The sequence below is a fragment of the Aquarana catesbeiana genome, linkage group LG02 (genome assembly GCF_042186555.1).
Source record: "Aquarana catesbeiana isolate 2022-GZ linkage group LG02, ASM4218655v1, whole genome shotgun sequence".
Taxonomy (NCBI): Eukaryota; Metazoa; Chordata; class Amphibia; order Anura; family Ranidae; genus Aquarana; species Aquarana catesbeiana.
The window spans coordinates 73,882,066-73,894,477 of record NC_133325.1 but is presented as its reverse complement, the minus strand read 5'-3'; the positions used below and the strand labels follow the sequence as shown (position 1 = coordinate 73,894,477).

At 44.6% G+C, this 12,412-nt stretch overlaps 1 protein-coding gene across 2 annotated transcripts in view; it reads right to left on the bottom strand.

Annotated features, from left to right (window-relative positions):
- Window positions 1-3,696, bottom strand: part of CNTN5 (contactin 5) — a 2,213,095-nt gene extending 2,209,399 nt beyond the window's left edge. The window contains exon 1 of one of the 2 annotated variants that reach the window (XM_073613049.1): window positions 3,148-3,696. The gene's annotated coding sequence lies outside the window, so the exon portion shown is untranslated. The remainder of the gene's footprint in view (window positions 1-3,147) is intronic. The other variant, XM_073613051.1, reaches the window with a different exon arrangement.
- Between the last annotated feature and the right edge of the window lie 8,716 nt (window positions 3,697-12,412).

Sequence of the window (12,412 nt, the reverse complement as noted above, 5' to 3'; positions counted from 1 at the left end):
TCCTCTACTTAAAACCCTCTACAACCTACTGCTCAAGCTAACGTACCATGAGCTGTAGGTATGATTCATTTAATGGAGGTTTGGAGACATGAAAACTATTTCAGGGGTTCCTTCTTGCTAAAAAGGTTGAGAAAGGCTTGCCTTATTTAAATCTATTGATTGTGTATACTTTGTATGGTCGTGCAAGAGAAATGCTTAGTGGTAACATGCAAAAACTCAAAGTCACCAATCAGAATTAAGTTTACTGTAGTAGGCTAGGAGGTCCTTACTGACTAGTTGCTGTTGGGTATATTGCACATCATAATTACCTTTTGCATAGCCTTAATAAGTAAATCTGCATGTATAAAATAATTCCAGCTTGTCCAATAAAATATTATTTTGAGCACAGCTGTAACCCACAGAAACAAGATTTTGGTTTGCCAAAGGAACATTGGTTATCAATGGCTACTGTAATTACTTGAATTATCTTGCAGATGAGGCTATAGTCATCGTCAGCCCTGTTGAATGTAGACACACCTATTAATACACTTCATACCCAAGTGCTCTGGCATGACCATCTCCAACTATGCTTTACTAACACTCCCTGCAAGATAAGATAAATTGATTGCCTATTCTGCACCGACAATGTAACATAATTTCACTTAATGCTCAGTGATAAGTTGCAATCACAGACAGCAGCACTCAGGATGACATTCACGAACTTGCTCATAACTCAAGCTCTGCCACGACTGAAGTACAAATTCTTACAAGACCTCCTGGATCCCACACATAGCGCGGGTGCACCAGCCAACATGCGTTTAGCTCCTGATAAAATTACAGCATAGGCACCCTGCTTGCTTATGCAGCTTCCATGAGCATGCTGGGACTTGTAGCTCTCTTTACTATCAATACCTATTGTTGCTTGTTTCAGGTCTATAACATCATTGATCCCCTGTGTTGATTGCACACTTCTAACCACATTGCAAACATAGTACTACCACAGCATGCTGAGACTTGTAGCCCCCAGGCTTGCAATACGCATCGTTGCTTGCTTTTGATCTATAGCATCATTGATCTCCTGTGCTGATTACACACTTCTAACCATATTGTAAATATAGTACTACCAGAGCATGCTGTGACTTGTAGCTCCCCAACCTTAAAATACCTGTTCACGCTTATCACTGATCTACAGCATCCTTGATCCCCTGTGCTGATTGCATACTTCTGACAGCATCCCAAACATAGCACTATTAGAGCATGCTGGGATTTGTAGCTCCCCTATCGCTTCTTATCTCGAATCGATAGCCCCACTAATCCCCTGTGCTGATTGCGCACTTCCAACCACACCGCAAACATAGTGCTACCAGCACATGCTGGGACTTGTAGCTCCCCATGCAAGCTGCACCTATTGTTTCTTGCATTTGTTCTATAACATCATTGATCCCCTGTGCCGATTTCTAACCACTTTGCAAACCATAGTAATACCAGAGTATGCTGGGACCTGTAGCTCCCCAAGCTAACAGTACTTATTGTTGCTTGATTCTTATCTATAGCATCATTGATCTCTTGTGCTGAATGTACACCTGCAATACAGTACTACCTGAGCATGCTGGGACTTGTAGCTCCCCATGCAAGTTGCACCCAATGCTGCTTTCTTTCTATCTATAACAAAATTGATCCTGTGCTAATTGCACACTTCTAACCACAATGCAATCATAGTACTACCAGAGCATGCTGAGACTTGTAGCCCACCCCAGGCTTGAAATAATTATTGTTGCTTGCTTCTGGTCTATAACATAATTGATCCCTTGTGTTGATTGCACACTCGCAAACACAGTACCGCCGTAGAATGCTGGGACTTGTAGCTCCCCAGGCTTGCAATACTTACTGTTGCGTGCATCTGACCTATAACATCCCCTGATCTGACTGCGCACTTGCAAACACTGGACCACCAGATAAAGCTGGGACTTGTAGCCTTCCATGTAAGTTGCACCCATTGTTGCTTATCTGTAATCTATATCATCATTGATCTCCTGTGCTGATTACACACTTCTAACCACATTGCAAACATAGTACTACCACAGCATGCTGGGACTTGTAGTTCTCCCACATTCCTGCTTATCTCTGATCTATATCATCATTGATCCCCTGTGCTGATAACACACTTCTAACCACATTGCAAACATAGTACTATCACAGCATGCTGGGACTTGTAGTTCTCCCACATTCCTGCTTATCTCTGATCTATATCATCATTGATCTCCTGTGCTGATTACACACTTCTAACCACATTGCAAACATAGTACTATCACAGCATGCTGGGACTTGTAGTTCTCCCACATTCCTGCTTATCTCTGATCTATATCATCATTGATCTCCTGTGCTGATTACACACTTCTAACCACATTGCAAACATAGTACTATCACAGCATGCTGGGACTTGTAGTTCTCCCACATTCCTGCTTATCTCTGATCTATATCATCATTGATCCCCTGTGCTGATAACACACTTCTAACCACATTGCAAACATAGTACTACCACAGCATGCTAGGACTTGTAGCCCCCCTCCGGTTGCTGGAATTTCTGTTTATAAGAGGACCACCTGTGCTGATTGCACACTTCTAACCACAATGCAAACATAGTACTACCAGAGCATGCTGGGACTTGTAGTTCTCCCATATTCCTATGTATCTCTGATCTCTATCATCATTGATCCCCTGTGCTGATAACACACTTCTAACCACATTGCAAACATAGTACTACCACAGCATGCTGGGACTTGTAGCCCCTCTATTTTTGCTTTTTACCTCTAACATGACCCCCTGTGCTGATTGTACACTTCTAACTACACTGCAAACATAGTACTACCAGAGCATGCTGGGACTTGTAGCTCCCCCCTATTGCTGCTTATCTCTGATCGATATCATCATTGATCCCCTGTGCTGATTGCATACTTCTATTACAGGAATGAACTTCTTGTGCCTGTAGACCACATGCAATCTCAGCTGGTCCCCCCCAGGCACCACCAGCTCTGTTCAGGGACCTTTAAATCTATTTGCTCCCCCCCCCCCTCCACGCTGTAGAAAAGTATGAGCCTGGCAATCCATGAGATGATAGGTAGATGATGGGAGGTAGATGATGGGAGGTAGATGCCCCCCCAGCCTTACCTTGTCTTCCATAGGAGCTCCTTGTCTGCTAGCATCCTCTAGCCCAGGCAGTGCTGTGATCTCCAGGCACATAGGAGTTTGCTGGCTATGTCCTGGAGGAGCTGTCCAGCATTCCCTTGTAGTGTGGCAATCCTTAGATCCAGGTGGAGAAATCCCAGACAGAGGTTCAGTTAGAAGCAATGTCCATGTCCATCCCCCCCCTACACCCTCTGTGTGTGATGAGGCTGGAGGAGAAGGTGATGCACCTTCTCTGCTGGCTGGTTTGTGTAGAACAATTTCTCATGCGATGTTTTCCCTTTTCTGTGCAGCTGGGCGCCGCTCACTGGTTGTGTCCTCCTTGTCAGCTCTCTGCTTCCCTCTCCTCCCTCCTCCTCCTCCCTTCTTCATTCTTCCCTTCTCATTTCCTCCTCACCATTCTCTCTCTCTTCTCTCTGGCTGCACAGGCTGTATGGTGGAGGAGAGGACCCCTCTGAGATCTGCTCAGTCATTCTGCTACCTGACTTAGAGCTGACAGCAGTTACCCCTAGCAACCACAGCTGGCATCATCCACGGGAAGGTGATGAGGGATTGGTTGCTATGGGTTATGACACTGTGCACAATAGAGACTGATGGGGAATGGTTGCTATGGGTTACTGCACTGTGCACAATAGAGAATGATGGGGATTGATTGCTATGGGTTATGTGCACAATAGCAAAGTGATGGGGATTGGTTGATATGGATTACTGCACTGTGCACACTATAGAGGTGATGGGGATTGGTTGCTATGGATTACTGCACTGTGCACAATATAGAGGTGATGGGGATTGGTTGCTATGGATTACTGCACTGTGCACAATATAGAGGTGATGGGGATTGGTTGCTATGGGTTACTGTACTGTGCACAATATAGAGGAGATGGGGATTGGTTGCTATGGGTTACTGCACTGTGCACAGTAGAGAGGTAATGTGGGTTTGGTTGCTATGGGTTATGACACTGTGTGCACAATAGCAAAGTGATTGTTTGCTATGTATTACTGCACTGTTCATAATTGAGGGGTGATGGGGTATTGGTTGCTATGGGTTACTGCACTGTGCACAAAGGAGGGGGTGATAAGGGATTGGTTGCTGTGGATTGCTGCACTATGCACATGGAGTCAATGGGGATTGGCAATGGGGATTAGCAAAGTGATGGAGGATTGTTTGTTATGGATTACTGCATTGTTCATAATAGAGAGGTGATGGGGATTGGTTGCTATGGGTTACTGCGCTGTGCACAATAGAATGGTGTTGGGGGATTGGTTGCTATGGGTTACTGCACTGTGCACAATGGAGGGGGGTGATAAGTGATTGGTTGTTATGGATTGCTGCACTATGCAAAATAGAGAGGTGATGGGGGATTGGTTGCTACGGATTGCTGCACTGTGCACAGAGAGTCAATGGGGGATTAGATGCTATATGTTACTGCACTGTGCACAATAGAGAAGTGATGGGGATTGGTTGCTATGGGTTACTTCACTGTGCACAATAGAGAGGTGATGGGGATTGGTTGATACGGGTTACTGCACTGTGTATAATAGAGAGGTGATGGGGATTGGATGCTATGGGTTATGGGACTGTGGACAATAGAGAGGTTATGGGGACTGGTTGCTATGGATTACTGCACTGTGCACAATAGGGGAGGGAGGGTTGTGAGGGATTGGTTGCTATGGGCTACTGCACTGTGCACAATAGAGAGGTGATGGGGATTGGTTGCTATGTTCTACTACACTGTGCACAATAGAGAGGTGATGGGGGATTGGTTGCCATGGATTGCTGCACTGTGCACACTAGAGAGTCAATGGGGGATTGGCTCTTATGGGTTAAAGCACTGTGCACAATAGAGGGAGGGGGGGGGGGAGATTGGTTGCTATGGGTTATGGCACTATGCACAATAGAGAGGTGATGAGGGATTTGTTGTCTTTGGTTACTGCACTGTGCACAATAGAGGGGGGTGATAGGGGGTTAGTTGCTATGGGCGACTGCACTGTGCACAATAGAGAGGTGATGGGTTGCTATGGATTGCTGCGCTGTGCACAGAAGAGAGGCGATTGGCTGCTCTAGGTTACTGCCCTGTGCTCAATAGAGAGGTGATAGGGATTGGTTGCTATGGATTGCTGCATTATGCACAATAGAGAGGTGATGGGGGATTGGTTGCTATGGATTGTTGCACTATGCACAATAGAGAGGTGATGGGGGATTGGTTGCTATGGGAATCGAGAGGTGATGAGGGATCGGTTGCTATCAGCTATGGCACTGTGCACAATAGCAAAGTGATGGGGGATTGGTTGCTATGGATTACTGTGCTGTGCATAATAGAGGGGGAGTGATAAGGGATTGGTTGCTATGGGTTACTGCGCTGTGCATAATAGAGGGGGAGTGATAAGGGATTGGTTGCTATGGGTTACTGCGCTGTACATAATAGAGGGGTGATAGGGAATTGGATGCTATGACGTCCCTGACCCTTTTTGCCCCACGGCAGTTTTGTGCACCTGAAACATGCCGTGTTTTCTGATGCGTGGGTTGCCATTGACAATTATGTCTCATGCACGCTGGGTATAAAAAATGTTTATACAGGTGTTTGGCAGTTTTTCTTCCAACCTGTAGAAGCAACTCTATGTTAGCCTATGTGTCCATGCACATTTGGACAAGTGTGTTTTTGAGAGCGGCTTTTAGTAAATATGGTGTTTAGGTATGTCAAGTGCTGTGTACATATTTTTCTGGTACTTTGGGGAAAAAAAACGCTCATAAACGCAAACACGCGTAAGCATGCCTAAACGTGTGTACAATGCTGCTTTTGTGTGTTTTATTCTGCTTTTTTCTTCCAGCAGTTCTGGCATTTTTTTCTGCTGCCTAATGTGCATGGCCCCTAATGACGATTATGCACAGGCTGTACACATGCCGCAGCAATAAAGTGGAACTAAAGCCGCTATACTTGCCTCCTCTCTAAGGGCAGCAGGAAAACCAGGAGTCGCGGTTTTACCGACCAACTGTATAAACACGATGCTGTGCTTCGCAGCTGCAGCAAAACGTAAACAACATGTTGCTTTACGCAGTTGGTGCTGCCGCCAAACGCGACTAATGCAGTTCTTTGGGGCCACGACAGAACAGCACAGCAAGCATGTGTAATGCGTGCGATTGCGACACAATAGTGCGGCAAATATAGGGTTACACACCTCTGAAAAGCAATCCAAATAAGGATCGCCTTTCAGAGGAGCAGCAGCGCCTATCGCACTTGTGAACAAGCCCTATCAGTTCGAAGTCCAGAGAGGGGAGAGGGATCCCTCGCCGGCGCCAGCATCTTCCCCTTGGGTGCTGATCTTCAGGCACTGTCCTTACCACAGAAGGGGGGTGGATTTCATAGCCGAAGAGACGTTGCATGCCTCAATTTTCTTATCCAATCAATGTGTGATTTGATCAAAATCAACTGCACTGGTGACAGTATGTAAAAAGATATATAATAACCACTTGCTTACTGGGCACCTAAACCCCCCTCCTGCCCAGACCAATTTTCAGCTTTTAGCGCTGTCACTCTTTGAACGACAATTGCGCGGTCATACAACACTGTACCCAAATGACATTTTTATCACTTTTTCCCACAAATAGAGCTTTCTGTTGGTGGTATTTGATCACCTCTGGGTTTTTTATCTCTTGTTAAAAAAAATTAAAAAAGACCGAAATGTAAAAAAAAAAATACAAAACCGTTTTATATATTGTTAATAAATTTTGCAAACAGGTAATTTTTCTCCTTCATTGATATACGCTGATGAGGCTGCATTGATGGACACTAATAGGCTGCATTGATGGGCACCGATAGGCTGCATTGATGGGCACTGATAAGGCGGCACTGATGGCCACTAATAGGCGGCACTGGTGGGCACTGATGAGGTGGCACTGGTGGGCACTGATAGGTGGCATTGCTGGGCACTGATGGGTGGCACTGATAGTTGGCACTGAAGGGTATTGATAGGTGGCACTGAAGGGTGCTAATAGGTGGCACTGATATCTGGCACTGATAGGTGGCAGTGATGGACACTGATAGGTGGCACTGAAGGGCACTAATAGGTGGCACTGATATCTGGCACTGAAGAAGACAGCGACAGCATAGGTTGAAACGCGTCGGTATATTCAAGTGAGTGTCAATTTTATAATGTATACAATGTACTTTACTGTTTATCATTCTCTAGCATTGACAGAATATTCTTCAGACATGCCTGTAACCAAAGCTCATATTTTTAAAATGCATTAGTAGCCTGTATGTCATTCTTTGTACAATAAAAGATTTTACTATATTTCCATCTTTTTCGATTAATGTATTATGCCGCTAAAAAAAACACCTTGGGGGTACTATCCCATTTTGCAATTTGGGGAGAATTTGTACTGTACTGGCATTTTCGGACCTCGAGAAATGACTATCAGTATCAGGACTAATCAATTTTCAGATATACAGTATATACCATAGTTTGTAGACGCCATAACCTTCACACACACACCAATTAATATACACAAATTTTAATTTTTTCTAACAAATACATGTAGCAGAATACATTTTGGCCTAAATGTATGCTGAAATTTGATTTCATTGGATATGTTTAAAGCGGAGTTCCACCAAAAAATGGAACTTCCGCTTTTCCGGTTCCTCCCCCCTCCAGTGTCACATTTGGCGCCTTGCAGTTGGGAGGGGGGTGCATATACAAATATATACAATACAGCGCTAGCAAAACAATATAAGTGAAAATAAAAATAATTGATTAATAATATGATTTATGACAATTGATTAATAATAACCATAAAAGTCTATATAAAGTGACTGAAGTGCTCCAATCCAAAAAGTGCAAAGTGCTCCAGAATTTTCAAGGTGTACCACATCACCCCTCCTGTGTCTCCACTCACCGGATCAAATGGACCCCCAGCTTTTCAGTCTAGGGGTCACTTCAGGCTTAATAGGCCAGGAATGGCAGGTTTGGCAACAGATCATCAGACAAAACTTTCTTATAAAGATGCTCAGCCAGAAAAACAGGTACCCAGAATGAAAAGGAATGGACTATAGTGAAGTACCGCTAAAAAAAGGATTTATTGCACATGGAAAAGGATACTTTCAAGGAGCAAGATAAAATCAGGCATAAACATGGTGCTGTGATAACAAAAACGTGCGTTCCACGATACCGGAAGTGACATCAATAGGAACCGGAAATTACAGGTACTTTGCTCCCACTTCTGGGCATAGATACCTGAGCCACCCGCGGGTATCTAAGCTACTTCCGACGCCTTCTCCGCCCCCCCCCCCACACTGTCTTCTGGGAGACACACAGGTCCCAGGAGACAGCAGGGACCAGTGGATTCATGCAGCGCGAGTTGTGCATGCGCAAGGCTTCACTTCCTGATTCCCTTACCCATGATGGCGGCGGCAGCACCCGAGAGCTGAGGGACAGAAAGTAGCACAGCGCTGAATAGCGCAAAATGTGCTGGTCAAGAAGGGGGTAAAACCGAAGTGGTTAAGCTCTTGGTTACCCACTTAGCAGGTAGGCCTTAACCCAGAGTGGCCGCATATATGCCACCCTGTTAAAACAACTTACTGTGCTGAGAGCATGGTAGCCAGCTTACTTGTGATCAGGAGCTTTCCGATCATGTGAATGCTGTGACAGCCAATCACAGTGGTCACATGACCTGAATGCCCAGGACGAAGGGGTTAATTAATTGAAGGTGTTCTCTGGTCACAGCATACACTATCATTTTATAACACCTGCATTGTAAGTCAATGACAATAAAATATAAGCTTACTTGAGAAATCTCCTTTTATGTTGTGAGTTCTGCCTATCTGCGCGCCGTCTCTTTCCACAACTTTCTGGATTCTCTGCATGCTTTGCAACTTCTCCCCAGTCTCTAAGGACTACATATCCCGTGCTACCTTGTAACCTGCAAGTAGTGATTCCTGTACTGACTCCGCCTCCTGAAACTCCTCCCCTCTGTAGTTCAGAAGGCAGGCTCTGTGAAATGTGTGACACGGCAGTGCCTACCGACATTGCATCGTGACTACATGTCACAGAATTCAGGGAAGTAAAAGTCTGGGGATCTTCACAAAGTTTGCAAACTTCAAGATCATTAAGAGTTATAGAAGTAGGCTAGAAATAATTGAAACAAAATGTGGAAATAAATATATGATTTTAACATTTTTTGATGCTTTAAGCCCAATGCCGGATTTGAGATTAATCTGAAACATTAGATTGGTTGTCGTCAGTTGCAGCAACGTGCATATTGTTAGCGGCAGGTAGGGCATGCAGTGACGGTATTCAGTAACCCATTGCAACCAGATTCCCCATCACCGGCTCAAAGCAGGCAGAGAAATGGCAGATAATGACTAATAGCCGGGGGTTATTACACTTTGCTCCATCCTAGTGTATTTCTTCCTTTGTGAAGTAAAGCAGCGTGTGTTTATCAGTATCCCTCGGAAGTGAAATCTCTTTGCACCCTTTTATCTGACATGATAGAAAGAGGACATATTTATATCACTGTGCCGCTCGTCTGTTATTTCAAGGTACACCTGCTCTGAGATGATAGTCTGTGCTTCACCTGCTTGCTGGAATTCTCTTCCTCCTGAATTCCGACTCTCATAGGGAGAAATGTACAGAAAAGTTGCTCAGGGACTGCCCTGATAAATATGCACAATTGGCTTAACTATGCATGAAATGTACGATAACTACATAATCACCATTGGAAATTACCTACGTAGGAGGGAAAATGTGTGATTGGGATTACGTTCCTTTCGGCTGGTGCACAGAGGACATACTGCCCTACTCTGTATAGCTATCCTACTGATCCACTAGATTGTTAAAAGGTTACTCCAGCTGCAAATGTTAGAAAGGGAATGGTTACGGCTACCGTCATTGATTTATACCTGCTTCTGTCCTGGTAATGTCATGAGGACAGGAGGTGTGGGGAACTATAATTAGGGTAACCAGAAGTTCCCAGTTTTCGGGGACAGTGCCAGATTTTAAATGTCAAAGAAGAAAATAGAAAAAGAGGGCGCACCGACCTTGTGCATTATCCTCAGTAAGTGTATGTATAAAAACAGATTAAAAACTACTCACAAACATATGAAGAAAAAACGCTTTGTGAATGCCTTCAATTGGTGGCAATCGGTCTAGGTACAATGGTCTCCAGATGGTAAAGGAGAGGACCACTGCTGGCTGATGCGTTTCAAAGGGATACCTTCTCCCACAGAGCCTAGCAGTGATAACTCCTTCCTAGGCTCTGAGGAAGAAGGTATCCCTTCTTCCTCAGAGCCTAGGAAGGAGTTATCACTGCTAGGCTCTGTGGGAGAAGGTATCCATTAAAAACGCGTCAGCCAGCAGTGGTCCTCATGTCCTCTCCTTTACCATCTGGAGACTGTTGTACCTAGACCGATTGCCACCAATTGAAGGCATTCACAAAGCGGTTGTTCTTCATATGTTTGTGAGTAGTTTTTACTAAGTATAATGCACAAGGTCGGCGCACCCTCTTTTTCTATTTTCTTCTCTTAACTGCTAGGATGCCCCTGTCCTGGAGGGCAGCAAGGCCTGACAAAGTATCCTTTTGAACATTAGATCACCCAATCAACACACTTGTGCGCAAGAGTATTTGTGTTGCTGCTATCCAGATTTTAAATGTCCATTATTTCGTCCCTGGTTAAAAGAATATGTTTCTGATTTCTTTTCAGCTTATAAATGGTGTTTCCAGCCCTGGTGGCTCTGTTAGAAAAGAGAAGGAATGGTTAGGGATACTGTCAGGGGTTTACTCCTGTTCCTGCAGTGGCCACAATAATGTCACCAAAGCAGGAGGTGTGGGGACCTTTACATTGGGTGACCAGATGCTCCCAGTTTCCAGGGACAGTTCCAGATTTAAAATGTCCCTGATTATGTCCCCGGTTAAAAAGAATGTGTTACCGATTTTTTTCCTGCGTTAATAATTGTGTTGCCAGCCCTGGTAGCTCTGTTAGAACAAAAGAGAATGGTTAGGACTACCATCAAAGATTTACACCTTTTCCTGTCCTGGTGACAACAATGTCACCAAGACAGGAGGTGTAGGCAGGGCTGCCGATAAGGGGGTACCACCGGGAGTCCTGTAAGGGGCACAGGAACACAGGGGGGCTCAGACAGCAAGGGGATCGGTGTGGCGGGATGGGATGACAATTACAGAACAATGCACTGTGTCTGTGTCTCTCCCTCCAGCAGCTGAAAGCTAATTTCTTGCCCTCTTCCTCCCTCCGGCTTTCAGTTGCTGGAGGGAGAAACGCACACATAGTGCATTTTTTCTGTAATTGTCCTCCTCTCCTGCCACACCGATCCCTCTCCTTGTGCTGATCACATCTGAATCCCCAGTGTGCCTGGTTCCCCCAAAGCGCCGCTGCTTTTCTCTCCCGCACAGGTGGGTGGAGAGTGGGAGAAGGGGTAAATATGTAATTTACTGGCCCTTTCTTTTACCGGAATTGGACACAGTGAGCGACCGGTACGGATCACACCTGTGTCCATTGATAACTGAACATAGTAAACTGTGTTTACTATGCTTCAGTTTATGAATGAACTTGAGCCTCTGTCTCCTATTCGTTAATCTTCAGTGTGGCTGAGGCTACAGAGAAAGGAATTGAAGAATTTGTGTCCTCAATTCTTTTCTATGTCTCAGAGATGAAATGTTAGAGTTCAGTGTAAACCCCTGATATTTCATCCAACCCCCTCCTCCCCCAACAGTGTTGTAAAAAAAAATTGTAAAAAAATAATTTCAAAAATGTAAAAAAAAATATTTTTAAAATTGTAAAAAAAACAAACAAAAAAAATAAGATTAAAAAAAAAATATTTTAAAAAATTGACCAGACATCCCCGGTATCAAGGGAATGGTTATGGCTACTGTCAGGCATTTACCCCTGTTCCTGTAGAGGTGACAATAATGTCACCAAGGCAGGAGGTGTGGGGACCTTTACATAGGATGACCAGACGTCCCTGGTTTCCAGGGGCAGTGCCAGATTTTAAATGTCCCTGATTAGGTTCCCAGTTAAGATAATGTGTTCCTGATTTCTTTCCAGCTTTAATAATGACATTCCCAACCCCAGTGGCTCTGTTAGACCGAGAGGGATTAGTTAGGGCTAATGTCAGGGATTTACCCCTGTTCCTGTCTTGGTAACAACAATGTCACCAAGACAGGAGGTGTGGGGACCTATAAATAGGATGACCAGACATCCCCAGTTTCCAAAGGCAATCCCAGATTTTAAATGTCCCG